The sequence below is a fragment of the Diabrotica undecimpunctata genome, chromosome 2, assembly GCF_040954645.1.
Source record: "Diabrotica undecimpunctata isolate CICGRU chromosome 2, icDiaUnde3, whole genome shotgun sequence".
Taxonomy (NCBI): domain Eukaryota; kingdom Metazoa; phylum Arthropoda; class Insecta; order Coleoptera; family Chrysomelidae; genus Diabrotica; species Diabrotica undecimpunctata.
The window spans coordinates 43833629-43853341 of record NC_092804.1 but is presented as its reverse complement, the minus strand read 5'-3'; positions in this window follow the sequence as shown (position 1 = coordinate 43853341).

Genomic DNA, 19713 nt, shown 5'->3' with positions numbered 1-19713 from the left:
AATTATTTTTTAACCCGGTATCTTTAAACACCAAAAATTCATAAAATTATTTTATTGGGTACCTACATAATCTTATATAACACTCAATAATACCCTGTTTTTGAATTCGTTGCCTAGAAGCAACATTGCTAGCCAAGAAACACTATTTGGTACTAACTACACTAATGAAGATCTCAAAATTTAGTTAATCATATGTAAATAACTATTTAACTAAAAGACATTTTATTGATTTAATAAAAAAATCTTTTACATATAAAGCGCATAAGACTAAAAAATTATAAATATAGGCCTAATTCTAACGGTGAAATGATAAAAAACAATTTTTGTTCGTTGTAAAACAAAGCCGCATGTTACGTTGTATCGCCAGTTTTACAAAACCTACATCTTTCTTGCAACGGTATAAAATGGCCAGTGACCTAACGCATCTGTTCTGGTAGCATCATCAGGTTTTACTGCAAGATAATGGCGAATTAGGTTATCTGTATTTTTAGCACTTGATGGACGGCCTCACTTTACTTTGATCTTTTCAGTGTTGGACAAAGACCTAGCTAGTTCACAAGAGGAATTCTCTTGTGAAGTGGTCAAATAATCTTTTATTGATGGCATCTGTATTACCCCCATAAAAATCAAAATAGAGTCTGTTATTTCGGAAGTTTTTGTGTTGATAAAATATTCTTTATTAGATTTAGTGAAAAAAAAACCTTGTAAAATACTTAAGAGGCAATGTTACCTCTACTGCGTTATTGTCTATAGTTGGATTTTCGAATAGAATGGTTTTTATGTCACTTTCAGTCCAGTTTTAATATACTAACTCCACTACTTTTTTAGTTTGCTTGGCGGTTCTTCATACTCCTCCGTGTCAGACAAATCGTAGAGCTTAGGATCGACAGGAACAATACACGACATTTTTATGTTCATACTCTTCTTCCATAAAAGGAGGTACAGTACATTCGTTCATCAAATTCCCAACTAAACAAACGCACGTGTTGATATTCGTCAAGAGGCTATTAAATATAATTTATTGTTGTCTTAAGCCATACGGATTCTCATTTTACAGGTCCAAACTTGTCAGTCTGTTTAAATTCAAATTGTAGCGTGTTAGAAGAGTTTAGTTTAAGTCTTTAGTATTAAGTTTTATAGTGTGTAGTGAACTTTTAGTACCGAAAAACAAAGTATTTGTTAATCAAAAGTAAAAATAGCTTGCGGTAATCACTTTAATAAAGGTAAGAGAAACCAATATTTTAATTTATTGATGTTTCGAAAAGTTTTATTTCCTTTTTAGTCCATTTATTCATGGTTTTTGCTGTAAATATTAAAGAACCGCTTGGATTGACATGAAATTTGGCGTATACATAGCGAACGACGAAGAAAAAAAGTGATATTGTGCTGATGTGTGCTTTTTCCATGGGGGTGAGTTTCACCCCTTCTCGGGTGTGACAAAAACATGCGTTCAAAATAAGTCCAGCATTGAATAAACTGACTAATTCTAAGCAACTTTTATTTTGTATAGTAAAATATGATCATTTTACTATAAAAAACCACATTTTTATATACAGAATGCAGTTTCATAACTTTACCGATATTTTCGATGATGCTGGTTTTATTACAATACATATTATTTTTCCCTAGGCTATTTTGACATTCTCTCAATCAACGAAGTACTAAGTTATTGAAGATAAATAGAATAAAAAAATGTCAAGCACTGATACAGCCGATAACTCCTTGATATTGATTTAACCCGTATTTTACCTAAAAAAAAGACCAGTAAGGGCCATTTTGACGTTAAAACGAAGGAAATGGTTCTAAATGTATTTAAAACGGAAATGCAGGAGAACCCTACACTGTCGAAAAGTGCGATTTCTATTAGAGTAGCAGATAAAACAGGTACTGATCTTGTTTCTCCATTATTTATTTTACATTGCGCACTTTCACTTTATTTAATAAATATTGTTACTTTTTATCTATTGTAGGCGTGTGTAGCCGTAGTGTACGCAATGTGGTTCATGAATATGAAATTGCGGGAACATTGTCGACACCAAAATTAGTTGAGCATCGTAAAAGTATTGTTAACTCGCCTTTATTAAAGCAACTGAGTTGCTTTAATAAAGTCCTCGTAGACATACCGTCTCAGGACTTGCAACTTAATGTAGAGTCATATGTCGCCATGTTACCGATCCAACGGTAACTTTACCATCCTATTTGTAAACACGACATAATGTAAACTAAACTTCATATATTAATTTTTAAAGGGTTTTTACCCTCATATTTAGTGGCTACATTCATGTAATATATTGACACTGATGATGGAATACTTATTCCGAAAACGTTTTGTCTTTTTAACATAGCCCGACGGGGTTTTTTATATACCTTTTTATAAAGGATTTTATTGGAAAATTTTTTATTATATGGTATACAGCCAACTACAGGAACTTAGTTTCCTTGTAAATAAATTTTAAGTTTCAACGTCGTCAGCGAAATAGCATTTTGATGGACAGGGACGAAATTGTCTTGTGGAGACGAGAATTTCTGATAAAATTTAAGTCTTACAGAAATGAAAACCGCAAAATTTACTACTTAGACGAGACTTGGCTAAACGCTGGTCACACCAAATCTAAAGTATGGGTCGATAATTCTGTAACGTCTTATAAACAAGCGTTTTTAGATGGACTTTCTACGGGGTTAAAAAATCCTGCAGGTAAATGTTTATGTGCTTTTTCACTTCAAGTAAATTTTAAAATAATAAAATTTTCAGGAAAATGAAAAAGACTAATAATCTGTCACATTGGTAGTGAAGATGGGTTTGTTCCAGAAGGGCTGTGGGTGTTTCAATAAAAAAAATGGGGACTACCATGAAGAGATGGACGGGAAATCTTTCGAAAATTGGTTCAAAAATATGCTGCCCTGATTGGAAGACAACGCCATCATCCTATTGGACAACGCGTCTTATCATTCCAGGAAATTGGAAAAAATTCCAACTACTGCTTCTAGAAAAGCTGACATCCAAGCGTGGCTGAAATAAAAAAATATAGGGTTTAAGGACTCACATGTTAAAAGTGCAACTGCTGGCTATCGTTATGGAACATAAGGGACAATATAATAAATATATCATTGATGAAATGGCAAAAAGCCAAAACAAAGTAGTGTTAAGGCTGCCCCCATACCACTGTGAGTTCAATCCGATTGAGCTCATTTGGGCAGAAGTAAAAAATTATGTAGTAGCCAAAAACACTACTTTTAAATTTGCAGATATGAAAAATATTTTTTATGGTGCAATAAATAATATTAGTCCAACTACGTGGCAGAAATGTGTGCAACACATTCAACAAAAAGTCGAGTTCAAAATGTGGAAGTTGAACAAAATAATAGAGAATCATATCGAAGCCATAATAATAAATCCAGACGAAGACAGCAGCACATGTAGCTTCTCAGACTCTGAGCAATTTAAATGGTATGTTCTTATGCTTTGATACACTTATGACAATGCTACTTTATTCAAAATGTTCACTTTGTTATGTATCTCTCAGTTAATGAATATTTTATTTTAGTACATTTTTCTTCAATGGAACATTAAATTTTGCTCACAATGATTAAATTTCAAGAAATTCCTATCATAATAGTTTCAAAAGTAAATATTTTTAAAAATGATATGATATTCCTCAGTACAACCCTGTTTGACTTTCACGTGCATTTGTTGTCAGTTGGGAATTTGTAAAATGAATGTAGTGTAGTTGATATTTCATTTAAATTTTTCATAGTGAAATCTTATACTAAAAAAAACTCAATTACTCAACTGACAATGTTGCCTGAGAGCTACATAATTTTTATTCAACAAAATAATATGATTACTTACCGTATACAGCAAAAAATTGCACAGAATTACACTAAACAAACACTACACAAACATTTGGCAATAAAAATTATGACACACCCATTCACACGTAGAGTCCTACGGGTATCCTATGTTCTCAAAATATTGTTTTCAAATATCTCTATGCAATGTTAGATGTCGCCACCAGTTTTATATAACCAACACGACTTGTTGCTTATAGTTACCATTGTCACATAACAGCTATATATGGTAGAAACTGACTTAGGTGCTTATAAAGATTATGTTGCCTGAGAGCAACAAAACCAGATACCGGGGTTAAATTGATTTACAAATTAGTAACAATTATTAAATAAAAAAGTCTTCCATATGTGGGATTCGAGTCATCAACTTACGACTTCGGAGGAAAACATGGTAACGCTGAGCTATTTGGACAATTGATATTAGTTGTCACAATACATGTTTTGAATAGTCACAAATCTCATTGGCATCATACTTGAGGAACCTATCTTTCAGATGGAACGCAGATATGGTGGTAACAGAACTTATATTTACTGAGGCGATATTAGACCAGTCAAGTTAATAAGAAATAGCTTTTTTTTTCGTCACAGCTGTATAGACGGGTTTGCCAGTTGAATTGTGTAGTATGAGATATTACAATATCATTATTTTGCTGATAACTTAAAAACTTGTCTATTTAGAGATTTGACGTCAACAAACAACTTTTTTGGAAAAAAGATATGCAAAATGAGAAATGTTAAATTAAAATCGGTTAATAAACGAAAAAGTTATTGCAAAATGAACAACAAAATCGCTGTTTTCAAATATTGTTAATAACTTTTTTATTATTTATTAAAATTTGTTTAAATGTAACTGAACTTGAGCGTCTTATCGTGTTTGACTTGTGTGCAAAAGATGAACCAGATCGGTTCAATAGTTTTTGCGAAATTTAATTTATTTATAAGATTTTTTGAAAAATGAGCTAATTTCTAAGGCTGCTCCAGATAATTTGACTAACCAGAAATATGCATATTAGCGAATGGTTTTATGCTGTAACGATATCAAACAGCTGTCTATTTTATGTTTATTTTCGAAATTATTTATTCTTATTATCTGACTCCGTACTCCAAAAATGAGATTCAGAGATGGCGAGACCGGCTGATAGGGCAGAAAGCATACGCTAGATTAAAGGAGGGCGCGAATTAGATCTGCTCAGGTTTATGATTGCATTAGTGTGCAATGAAATGCAAAAACAGAAACCAAGATATTGGATTCATAACATTAATTTAAAACGAGAAACTTACGAGGAGTTTTATCATTTGTTTCCCGATCTACTCGAAGATGACGAAAAGTTCTTCTTTTCGAATGTCTAGTGGTAAATTTTATGAACTGGTCGAGCTGCCCTTAGAAAGCAGGATACAAACTTTCGAAAATCAATATCTGCTGAAGAAAGGCTAGCGGTTACTCTAAAGTAAGTATCCTAATTTTCAACTAAAATAAATAGGTAATACATGATTTACAGAAAAAACAATTTATTTTTTTAATTAAATTATAATTGATAAATAATTTTAATTAAATTAGTGGTTCAGTGGATGTGAGTTCGATCCCCAGCTCGATGTACAGAGATCAAAAGGCTAACACAGCAGTTTAAAATTCTAAATGAATCTGCGGCTTAGTCTAGAATATGGTGGAGCAGTACGGCAAGAGATAAGGGCTTGCGGCTCGCTCGGTGATACTCCTCTATAGATCCCTACCGGAAGGCGTACCGCCTAAATACCGGTATATATATAATTGATAAATATCGGAGTTTTCATTTTCTGGGCCAAAAAAACTAACTGTGGAGTAGGTGTTCGTGTTTGGGGTAAAGTTATATTGGATTGAGCTTGCCACTGACTTGTGTTATTGACTCCATTGATTGGGCTTAAAAGAGGTGAACAGGATACAGAAGATGATGTTCTATTTGAGTCTACTAAAGGTACTTGAGGATGTACTAATTTTTTTCTCCCTGTTTTAGTCCATTGTTTATTTCAAATGTCTCCGAGTATTGTTGTCCAATCTCTCCTTTCATCGTAACCTTTCCATACACATCCGTATCAACCTGACTAGTTTTTTTGGAAAGCCAAGTTCCTGCACCTCTGTCCACGGTCTGGTCTGCATACTCTATCAAATGCTTGTTTGTTGAACGTATTGTAGTTTAGTAAAAGGGAGACATTTTAATAAGCGGAGTCAAGATATCCAGTCTTCGTCTTGCCGATGACATATTGTTCATAGCCCAAATTGAGAAAGAGTCTGTGTTGATACTTGACAAACTAAAGAGTTTTAAATTGGAAATAAAAGAAGTTTGGAAATGCTAAACTGTTTTCCCTTAGCAAATCAATCTAAATGTGGCTAAATAGGTCGTGACCTTAAAGCCAAAAATGAACCTTTAGAAAACACCTTCCGTGAAAGCGTACAATCATTGACATATGGATATAATTGGTTAATTATTTTTGTTTTTGTATAAAAATGTTTTTAGTAATTAAAAGCAGTTTCCAAGTAATATAAGTAGGTGAACTATGTTTTTATAGAAAATCATTACATTAAATTACCTACAATTAAGAGAACAATAGTAATTTAATTATACTTTGAAACACGAGACAATTATATTAAATTCATCATTAAATCTTTTATACATCAGAACTTTCGAACATTATTTAGACATTTACAAAAATGTTCCGTTTCAAGTATAATGCCATACTTAACATGGGAATATTGTTAGGAATAATTCCGAACTTAAATAAAAATCGCAAAAATTTAACTCTTTACAACATACTGATTGCATTACTTATTATTTTTCATTTCACTCTACTTATTATCAGATATACTCTGGCAAATGTAGCTATAATCACACTCCAAATTTCAATTTTACTTAAACGAGACGAATGGAGACTTTTGATAGAAAGAATACAACTGTGCGAGAAAAAACCTGGTAATCGATTTCCCCTTGAGTTTTTAATATATAATACTGTTCTTATAGTATATTTAGTTGCAGAATACATTCTGTTTGACAAAACTAAAAATAGCAATCAATATGTAATTCTTGTTTATACTGATGTTTGCAGATATTCCTTCTACATTGCGATGTTAATCAGAGGTCATATAGCTCTAATGTACAAGAAGGAATTTCGCAGATTAAAATTGATGATAAAGAACTTCGATGAAAATTGTTTTGTAGAAAATGTGATGGTCACCAAAATTTTATATATTAAGACATATTATAAAAACCTGCTTTATGAAATTCATGGATTAAATAAAATATTTGGTTATTATTCAGTATATAGTACTGCCCTAAGTATAGCTTTTGTAGCAATAGCAGTTTTTGAAGTAATTCAAGTAAAGTCGTTGAATTTTCAAGTAATTTTTAGGATCTGCCCAGCTATTGTTTCATTGGTAAGATGTTTCCGAGTACTTAGTAAAATATGCGCGTATGTATTATTCACTAAAAACCAACCATCAATTATATTTTCCTTGACCAATATATAGTTTTTTTCCCTATCACTATATATATATATATATATATATATATATATATATATATATATATATATATATATATATATATATATATATATATATATATATATATAAGTAAAAAGTAATGGCATATCTCGCAAAACAGAAAACCAAAAATGGTATATCGATGGAAGGCAACCGTATATACGTATTTCTGACTATTGGTCGTCTTCAGTACGGTGCAGCCAAGTTAGAAAAGGAGCATGGAAACTTGGCTGCACCGTACTGAAGACGACCAATAGTCAGAAATACGTATATACGGTTGCCTTCCATCGATATACCATTTTTGGTTTCCTGTGTTGCGAGATATGCCATTACTTTTTACTTTTATTATTCACTCGCATTATCCTTTTCCATTTCTATATATATATATATATATATATATATATATATATATATATATATATATATATATATATATATAAATAAAATACAGGATATTAGTGACTGTCGATATAAACAAAACCACCCGTTTATTAGGGCTGCACTCAGAAGGTTGGCCGAGATGTTAGAGAAACACTCTTTTGACTTTTTGTCGAGCTGTCAGAATTGTTTTATTCCTTTTTCAAGACACTGTAATATAGATAAAAAAATGTGTAAATATTTACAAAATATCACAATTCGTCAGTGCAACTTACTAGTCGTTGAGATTATTTAAAATAAACTTTGACACTCAACATTAATAACACAAATATAAAATATAATAATGGACAATACATTCTAAAAATTTGGTCAGGAGAGTGGCCAAAATTAATACTATTACAGATGGAAGAAAGAAGGAAATATAAAGGAAAAGATCTACAGAAGTATAAAGAAATACAACGAATAATTAAGGAAAAAATAACAGCTAAGAAAATCTATTTGATGAATCAATGTAAAGAGATAGAAGAACTAGAAACAAAATATGATATGAGAAATATGCACAAAAAAATAAGAGAAGTGACTGGAATGGGTCGAAATAGACAGCAAGGACACATAAAAGACAAAAAATGAGTACTACTAATAGATTTACCAAAAAAATTAATACGATGGGAGGAGTACGTTAGAGAACTTTTCCAAGATGAAAGAGGTGAAATGCAGAAAATACAAGAATTAAATCCTTTAGAGAGACAGAAGATCACGATAGATGAAATCAAATATGCTATAAAAAACTATAAAAGACAATAAGGCAGCTGCATTAAATGAAATACCAGTAGAACTGTTAAAACTAGTGGAAGAGGATAACTTGGAAGTATTGGCAGATTTATTCAACACGGTGTACGATACGGGAATAATACCACAAGAGTGGCAGAAGTCAGCATTTATAACCATCCCTAAAAACAAGCAACAAAAGAGTGCTCTGATTATCGAACACTGAACCTCATGAGTCATACTTTAAAAGTATTGCTGAAAGTAATACATAAGAGAATATACGAAAGGCTAGAGAAGGATATTAGCGAGACGCAGTTCGGGTTCCGAAATGGAATGGGTACTCGAGAAGGACTATTTGCCATCAACATATTGATTCAGCGATGCCGGGATGTAAACGTTGATCTACACTTGTGCTTTGTTGACTACGAAAAAGCTTTCGATAAAGTAAGACATGAAAAACTAATATCAATACTTATGAACAAGCGCATTGACAGTAAAATCATAAATATAGTGCAAACATTATTTTGGAACCAAAGTGCCATAGTTCAAATTGATGGGCAACACTCAGAAGAAATGAAGATCTGTAGAGGAGTTAGACAGGGATGTGTTTTATCGCCACTTTTGTTTAACTTATATTCTGAAGAAATTTTCCAAAACACGCTCAATAATATCAAAGCGGGATTTACCGTTAACGGAAAATTAATTAACAACTTACGATATGCAGACGACACTGTGATCATAGCAACGAGTATAGGAGATCTACAACATCTTATCGAAAGCTTAAGTATGCATAGTGCTAAGATGGGAATTACTATTCACGCTAAAAAACAGAGTACATGCTAATTACAAAAAGACCACAAAATATACATCACCTATTGACAATCAATGGCAACGTGATAAAACAAGTAGGAAAATATCAGTACTTGGAAACTTTGATCAATGAAACCAATGATCATACTGCAGAAATAAACAGGCGAGTAGAGATTGCCAGATCAGCATTTATACGAATGAAGCCACTCCTAACGTGCAAAAATATTCGCTGTTATATATTTTCAATATTATTATATGGAGCTGAGACTTGGACATTAAAAAAATGCAATTTAAAAAGAATCAAGGCTTTCGAACTCTGGTTATACCGCAGAGTATTAAAAATATGGACTGATAGAATTACAAATAAAGAAGTACTGGAGAGGGTTGGTAAAGAAACAGAACTAATCACCACTATACAATACAAACCAGAAAACTGGAATACCTAGACCACGTGATGAGGGGACCAAAATATGAAATTTTTAGACTCATAATACAGGGAAAGATTCAAGGAAGATCTGTTGGCCGAAGGCAGAACTCATAGTTAAAGAATCTACGTGATTGGTATCCATGCAGATCGATTGATTTGTTTAGAGTAGCAAGTTCAAAAATAAAATTAGTCATTATGATTGCTAACCCCCGTAGGGAGACGGCACTCTAAGAAGAATATTTTAGGATTTTACTTAATGTTCTAGGTTTTTTTATTTAAATTATTGTGTCTCGGTTGCAATAGCCATTGACACAAACAATATCGTGTACAATAATTATAATAAGGACATATTTCTAATTGCTGCAGTTATTATATAAGCTTTAAATAAGAACCTATGACTAAATACAAGTTTTATCGCTAAGTTATAAATTCAACGTAAAGTAAATGGAAAACAAAGGGTCACATTCTCTTAAACAACTGAATGTCTTTCAAGAAATCAATTAAGTTAAAGACTTGATCGGCTGAATTTAAAACGTCTTTAATATTTGACTTAAGTTATGTTGCACTCTGTGTTTCGCGTACCGGGGACACTCGATAAGGATGTGTTTCACAGTTAATACATTTGGCAATTGGGCTTCGGCTCGGACTTCATTACGTAGTGATGTGAGAATCGGGTATGTCCAATTTTTAATCTGCGGATGACAGATTTTTCTTTTCTAGAGATTGTTGGAAGTTCAAATTTTTAACAGTCTGTCGAATCCCATGTAATGTACTCTTCATTGTGTTCCAGTGGGTTTGCCAGGTATGATACTGTTGTTGCTTGAACATTTGCTTTAGGTCATTACGGATTTGAATATGTTGGGCTTTTGAGTATTGACTGTTTACGCAAGAAACTTGTTTGGCTACCTGGTAGCCAAACAATAAGTAAGAGGATTTCGTCCACACCCCATCTGTACTGTGATAGTGCCTTGATGATATTGAATCTTTTAGGTACTACAAGAAATGCTGTTTCCAAGTTAGCCTACTATTAAACGTTAAAGCGGTATTTTGTGATGGGTGCGGCAACCTTGGATGCCAATTAAGAGGCAACAACCTAAAGGTTCTGACCTAAAACTTCCGACCATTAAAGTACTTGGAGGAGTCGGGGTCTATATCAAAGGCAGTGTGAAGTAAGTGTTGTAGTTCGGGAGGTTTCGGAAATTTGCTAAACAAACAAAAAAGAGAAAAAAAAAGTTTGGCGCCAGCTATCTGTGTGTAGCCCATTACTTCGCATTTCGCAGTGTTTAGTGCCTGTCAAATTGTTGTCCCAATCGCGGTGCTCATCTACGTACGAACGAATTGCCGTACCAATGGTTTTGTTAGTTGGATCTAAGAAATTGCATTTGGGCGAATAAACTTCGGGCTTCAAAGGGGGGCCGGTAAAGTTGTGAGGATTGTCACAAATTACGTATTCGGGAAGGCCAAACATAAGGAAGACATTATCTTTCAAATACGAAGAGCTATTTGTGGCAGTTGCAGTTCTCAGTGAGTGTAGGAAAGTAGGAAAATCAACGGTGTTGTTTGGTGCTTTCTGTGCACCACATACTAAGCAGGACTTAACTTATAAGAGAATGTCATGCCTCATTTTCGGCCAATATTATCGCTCTTGTACCCGGGATAAGGTTTTATAAAAACCTAAATGAGCACCCGTAGGAGAATCGTGACACGACTTAATCATCTCAAGGCTCTGGGGTTTCGAAAATAATACTTTTTACTCAATTGAATTAGTAACCAATGGCGAGTTGGTCGAAACAAATTTGTACACTAGGTCGTTATCGACCTTCCACTAAGCAAATTTATCGGGATCACGGAGTATTCTCGAACAAAAATTGTCGAGAGGGGAGTCGATTGTTGTCGAATTTAATGGAGAAAAGCTCATTCTCTCTAAGTAACGGAAATATTGCGTTCTAACCTAGTGAGCGAGCGACTGGCATAAGCAATCACCTTTTCTCCTCCGTCTCAATTCTGTGTCAATACTCCACCTAAGTCACTGTCACTAGCATCGCACTGGATAACGAAGGGTTGTGTAAAGTCGAATTGAGACAAAACGGGTGCGGAAACCCCTTTATACGTAGGAAAGAGTTTTCACCTTCAAGATTCCAATTGATAGGCTATTTTTTTCTCTTCCCTTTGAGTTGATCGTTAATTGGCGAGACGACAGACGAAAAATCCTTAATAAACCGCCTATACCACGAACAAAATCCAATGAATCTTTTAATTTCAGTAGCGTTTGAAGGGCAAGGGTAACTGACCATCGCGGATATCTTTTCGGGATCGATACGGAGTGAGTAGTCTCACACAATATACCCTAAAAATTTCAACTGAGTTTTGAAAAACTCGAAGTTTTTCAAATTCATCGAAAAGCTTCTCCTCCTTGAGCCTGTCTAAAACTAACTTTAAAATGCTAATGTGCTATGCGAAATTCTGGGAGCAGATTATTATGTCATCGAGGTATTAAAATATCCAGGGCTCGAGCTCATGACCAAAGATAGTGTCATGTGATAGTGTGATTGGAGAGTCCGAAAGGCATGACGGTAAACTGGAACAGACCTCTACCTACCACACTAAATGCAGTTTTTCACGTTCCTTATCAAGAGAACGGATACGAATCTAAACGAGTAACTTCATTTAGTGACCTACCATCAAAACACGCCAGATTTTTTCTTTACAAGTAGAAACTGGGAGATCCAGGGGCTATTAGAAGGTTCTACCACTGTCTATATGCATTTGAATTTTGTAAGTTCATTCTAAGTGCTCCTCATTAGTAATAGTTTCAAAACACTTAAAAGTATCTTGTGCGATGGCACGAAGATTGGAGGACAAATTGTCTATAGTGCAAAGAGTACATAGATATTTCCATCTGGATTGGGACTCTGCAATATTGACTTAACCTTTCGTTTGCTAGGTATTGTCTGAAAAATTTACAGTTAACGACAGTTCTCTAATGAAGTTGCTTCGGAGGACGAAGCTACACGGCGAGACTCGGTACGATAAAAGAGTTCACTAAATGAGTGCAACCCTCAGCAGTAATCGGAAAATCAATGGTACCTTAAACATTTTTTACGAACCATCGGCCAGAGTAACGTGACTATGTTTTGAGGACAGGGCTTTGACTCCCATCGGCTCTAAAAACTTTAAAATTTTGGATCCTGCTACGGTAGTACTGCAACCTGTATCTAACAGAACGGTAAACTCTTGTGAATACACTTTAATCGCGATATATGGTCTATTATTTGAAACCCTATTGAATAAGACGGGAGCAGCATTTGCATTGTCTTTGCTAGTCATAAACTTATGTACAAAATTAACCAAATTAGACAAGTCTTCTGATTTATTTTTATCGGCTACATTTGCTGAGGTATGTTGGCCGACGGAACATACCTCACTTATTTGTTTTTTGCTAGGTAGTTTGTACAGGTGCTAACGGTATGATTCTTATTCCCTCATCGGTAACAACATACCGTCGTAGGGGCGTTACAAGATCGGTGAGTATGGTCCGTGCCTGAGCAATTCCAACAGAGCATCGATTTTCTTTGAGCGTTAGTTGTTGTTGAATTTGCTGCAACTACGAGAGTTTGATTATTCTCATTGGAAACACGAGTCTTTGGTCTTTCTGGGGGTCTGTTGTTCCTGGGAACATCTACGACAGAGACGAAAGTGGACTTTGGTTGAGGTTTAATCGATCTCTGTACCATACTTTCCTAAATGACGCCATTGTTTTTTTTGGGATTGAATTATATTTTATTAGAAATTAAATTAATCGTAAAAATATGGTTTATAAAAATTATACATTATAAACAATCAACATGTCAGTTTAGATACTTTACTGGCCAAAATAAGAGACAAACAAGTTTCTGAAATTAAGAGGACTAGCCTTTGGAAAGTGTTAATAGATTTAGGATTTAAATTCAAAAAAGAAAATAATAGGTTACTTTTATGCGAAAGGAATAGTGTGGTTCACAAAAGAATTAAATTTTTGAGAGAATATACTAGACTTAAATTTGAAAATGCAACATTCGTATATTTATTTGAGACATGGATATTTGCAAAAGGTGGAATAAAAAGAATTTTGCAAGACGACAGTATAAACTCAATAAATTCATGCAGGAGGGAAAGAAGACTTTATAGAAAACTCAGATTTGATTTTTTCTTCAAGATCAATATCTGCTGATTACCATGAAAGCCTGAATAGAGATATGTTTGTTAAATGGCTTGATTAGAAACTGTTACCTAGTCTGAGTGAACCATCAGTGATAGTTTTTGATAATGCACCTCACTAATCTTAGATAAAAACCAACAGTTTATATAGTTGACCAAATTGTATCAAGGTATGGACATCAAGTAGTACGGTTACCGCCGTATCACTGCCGGTTTAATCCCATCGAACACATCTGGAGTATATGTAAAACGTATTTATGATAATCACGTTGGATGCAGTGGATACAGTGACAATGCAGTTAGGGAAATGTAGCAAGAAGCTCTTAAAACTGCAACTCCAGAAATATGGGCCAAAACTGTAAATAAATGTGAAAAATTAATAGAAGAGTGGAAAACCAAATTGGTGAAATTAATCCAGTGATTATAGATTAACATAATTATAGCGGTATTGAATTTAGTGGCGATGATGATGATTTATAAATTTAAATAATCAGTAAGTACACTATTATGTTATGCTATGTTTTATGTTATTTACTTAACAAAATAATTATACAGCAGGTTAACCATTATATTTATACATTCATTATTAGCCAAATAAATAATAATATTTAAAATTCAATTTAAATGTTTGCTCCTCATTTTAAACAAATTAACTCTAACTGATAATACGGGCAAAAATATTCTAAATAAAGTAAGTATAGTAAAATTCCACTATTTGGAAGAGTGATTTCCTCGTTTAAACGCCGAAAGTTCTTAAATTTAAATGTACTCAGCGGCCCCCGAAAACTACCCGTTTAATTTACGTTTTTTCATCAGAAATCGTAGAATGTATAATTAGTACATTTATTTGTGCTTCTCTATATCAAACGTGACCACAAGATGCCGTACAGTGTAGCTGATTCTTGTTCACAAGTAGCAGTTATGGTCATACAAACCTGAATTCTTCGACGCAACGATTATTACCGACATAAAAATTCCAAAAAAATGAGTTTTTTCAATAGTAAAAATTGAGCACAAAATTGTATTGAAATAAATTTTATTTACATGTTCAGTTTTGTTACACATTTAAGTTTATAAAATAAAAATTGATATGTTACATTTCATTCCCATTCCGTTTCAAAAAGGCGGTGCTGGTGGGAGTGCTTCTGTTGCCTTTTGGGATTATATTTTTTACGGTTGAAGTTTGTGGTGATAATCCTAGTGTTATTGGAGTTTGTTGTTTTATAGTAAATTTTTAATTATATTCTGCGATTATTAAAATCCCACCCCGGGTTGTAGTGTTACAAGAAAAAGAAGATTATTAAAATATAATGGACGAACAACCGAGTTGTTCCAAGAGAAGACAGCAAAATGTTAACGTCAGAAGAGAAGGTAGTGATACGATATGAAGGAATTGAATTGCATGATGCAGAAAAATGGCATCAAATATTAGCCAAGCGGTCGATATTTGTAGCAGTTTAACAAAAGTATCCATTAGCTGTATTTATCATGTGCCTAAAAATACATCGGAAAATAAAAAGCAAGTAAAACGTAAAACTAGAGGTAGAAAAAACATTGTTTTGGATGACGAGACAAGACATTTTATTTTCAGAGTAAAATTCCAACACTGAAAAAATTTCTCAAGGACTCGAAAACAATTACTTTTTACCCAAGATATCGAATACTTGTAGAATATTAATTAGAACTATGCGCTAAATGAACTTTCGATATGTACAAACAAAAAAAGTGTGTTATTCGAAAAAAAAAAGAAATTATTGTGTGGAGAAGAAAATATTTTAAAGGAATACGCACCCTTCGCAGCATTGAACGGAAAACATATTATTTGGATGAAAACTGGACTAACAAAGGTCATACAGCTGGAAAAGATCGGTAAGATTTAAATTTCAAAGGTAAACGCGAAGCATTTATAGAAGGCTGCTTTACAGGATTAAAAGCTCCACCAGAAAAGGGACGACGTTTAATCATTATCCATATAGGAAGTGATACAGGGTCCCAGAAAGAGTCTGTGTTGATACTTGACAAACTAAAGAGTTTTAAATTGGAAATAAAAGGAGTTTGGAAATGTTAAATTGTTTTTCCTTAGCAAATCAATCTAAAAGTGGCTAAATAGGTCGTAACCTTAAAGCCAAAAATTAACCTTTAGAAAACACCTACCGCGAAAGCATACAATCATTGACATATGGATATAATTGGTTTATTATTTTTGTTTTTGTATAAAAATGTTTTTAGTAATTAAGAGTAGTTTTCAAGTAATATCAGTGGGTGATTAATTTTTTTTATAGAAAATCATTACATTAAATTACCTATAATTAAGAGAATAATAGTAATTTAATTATACTTTGAAACACGAGACAATTATATTTATTTCTATCAATAAATCTTTTATACATCAGAACTTTTGAACATTATTTAGATATTTACAAAAATGTTCTGTTTCAAGTATAATGCCATACTTAACATCGGAATATTGTTTGGAATAATTCCGAACTTAAATAAAAATCGCAAAAATGTAACTCTTTACAACGTACTGATTGTATTACTTATTATTTTTCATTTCACTTTACTTATGATCAGACGTACTATGACAAGTATAGCTACACTTACACTCCAAATTTCAATTTTACTTAAACGAGACGAATGGAGACTTTTGACAGAAAGAATACAACTGTGCGAGAAAAAACCTGGTAATCGATTTCCCCTTGAGTTTTTAATATATAATACAGTTCTTATAGTATATTTAGTTGCAGAATACATTCTGTTTGACAAAGCTAAAAATAGCAATCAATATGTATCTCTTGTTTATACTGATTTTTGCAGATATTCCTTCTACATTGCGATGTTAATCAGAGGTCATATAGCTCTGATGTACAAGAAGGAATTTCGCAGATTAAAATTGATGATAAAGAACTTCGGTGAAAATTGTTTTGTAGAAAATGTGATGGTCACCAAAATTTTATATATTAAGACATATTATAAAAACCTGCTTTATGAAATTCATGGATTAAATAAAATATTTGGTTATTATTCAGTATGTAGTACTGCCCTAAGTATAGCTTTTGTAGCAATAGCAGTTTTTGAAGTAATTCAAGTAAAGTCGTTGAATTTTCAAGTAATTTTTAGGATCTGCCCAGCTATTGTTTCATTGGTAAGATGTTTCTGAGTACTTAGTAAAATATGCGCGTATGTATTATTCACTAAAAACCAACCATCAATTATATTTTCCTTGACTATATATACATATATATATATATATATATATATATATATATATATATATATATGTATATATATGTATATATATATATATATATATATATATATATATGTATATATATATATATATGTATATATATATATATATATGTATATATATATATGTATACAGTAGACTCCCTCTATAACGAGAACTAAAATAACAGCCTAATTACCTCGTTATAAGCGGATCTCGTTATATCCAACAACAATAATACTGTGATACATATGAATATGTAGTTTTCTAAAACATTAACTTTCTATAGGGAAGCCATTCGGAGCAATATAAGATGCTAATAAAATATTGTTTGAATGGCGTTTTTGAAAAAAAGTTGTTTACTTTTATTGTCAATGAAATACATTAAAACAAAAAGAGTTGTTAACTTTTAAACTACTGCGTCTGCAATTGGAAGAAGTCTGTCATTTTTGACTGCTTTAAATTGTCCAGTATTCTATCTATCATATTTTCTAAAGATGTGAAACAGTTTTATGCTTCTTCATTTGCGTTTTTTCTTTGGATAAAGTTTCTGACAACCTTTAAAACACGTTCCACATCTTGTGTATTAGGACCTATATTATTAGGTGTGAATGGTCAACCCCCTACAATGACACTTGTGAATCATAAATTGTAAATTTCCGACTAAGAATCATAAATTGTAATAAGTTTATTGCAGACGACAGTTAAAAAGAGTATTTATTTATAGCTACGGTCGGGCCAAAACGTAAAAAACACGTTTTTCAATCTTATTTTCTCTCGTTATAAGCAAATTTACCTCGCTATAGAAGGTTATAGTTCAATAGAAATTTCACGTTACATCTAATGTACCTCTTTATAAGCGAAAACTCGTAATAACCGTGTTCGTTATAGAGGGAGTATACTGTATATATATATATATATATATATATATATATATATATATATATATATATATATATATATATATATCTGTAATTCTACTAACTTAGATAATATTCTACTACAACGTTCTATATTTTAGGTTAGGTTAGGTTAGGTATAAAAAACGAATTAAAAAATAATGTGAATGTTAATATGCAAAAAACACTAATTGACAACAAACAAATTATGGATGTAAATACAAAGTGGTATAATATAAAAAACACATTACTGAAACCAGCTCAAGAAAATTTGATACAACATAGATCAGATGCTAAAAAACAGTGGATGACAGAAGAAATACTATTACAGATGGAAGAAAGAAGGAAATATAAAGGAAAAGATCTACAAAAGTATAAGGAAATACAACGAATAACTAAGGAAAAAATCAAAACAGCTATGAAAATCTATTTGATGAAACAATGTAAGAGATAGAAGAAAAAAATAAGAGAAGTGACTGGAATGGGTCGAAATAGACAGCAAGCACACATAAAAGACAAAAAGGAGTACTACTAATAGATTTACCAGAGAAATTAAGACGATGGAAGGAGTACGTTAAAGAACTTTTCCAAGATGAAAGAGGTGAAATGCAGAAAATACAAGATGAAATCAAATATGCTATCAAAAACTTTAAAGACAATAAGGCAGCTGGATTAGATGAAATACCAGTAGAACTGTTAAAACTAGTAAAAGAGGATAACTTAGAAGTATTGGCAGATTTATTCAACACGGTGCACGATACAGGAATAGGAATAATACCACAAGAGTGGCTGAAGTCAGCATTTATAACCATCCCTAAAAACAAGCAACAAAAGAGTGCTCTGGACTATTTGCTATCAACATGTTGATTCAGCGATGTCGGGATGTAAACGTTGATCTACACTTGTACTTTGTTGACTACGAAAAAGCTTTCGATAAAGTAAGACATGAAAAACTAATATCAATACTTATGAACAAGCGCATTGACAGTAAAATCATAAATATAGTGCAAACATTATATTGGAACCAAAGTGTCATAGTTCAAATTGATGAGCAACACTCAGAAGAAATGAAGATCTCTAGAGGAGTTAGACAGGGATGTATTTTATCGCCACTTTTGTTTAACTTATATTGTGAAGAAATTTTCCAAAACACGCTCAATAATATCAAAGCGGGAGTTACCGTTAACGGAAAATTAATTAACAACTTGCGATATGCAGACGACACTGTGATCATAGCAACGAGTATAGAAGATCTGCAACATCTTATCGAAAGCTTAAGTATGAATAGTGCTGAGATGAGAATTACTATAAACGCTAAAAAAACGAAGTACATATATGCTAATTATAAAAGATCACGAAATATACATCACCTATTGACAATCAATGGTAACGTGATAGAACAAGTAGAAAAATATCAGTACTTGGAAACTTTGATCAATGAAACCAATAATCATACTGCAGAAATAAACAGGCGAATAGAGATTGCCAGATCAGCATTTATACGATTGAAGCCACTCCTAACGTGCAAAAATCTAAATTTGGAGCTCAGACTACGTACCATTCGCTGTTATACATTTTCAATATTATTATATGGAGGTGAGACTTGGACATTAAAAAAATGCAATTTAAAAAGAATCGAGGC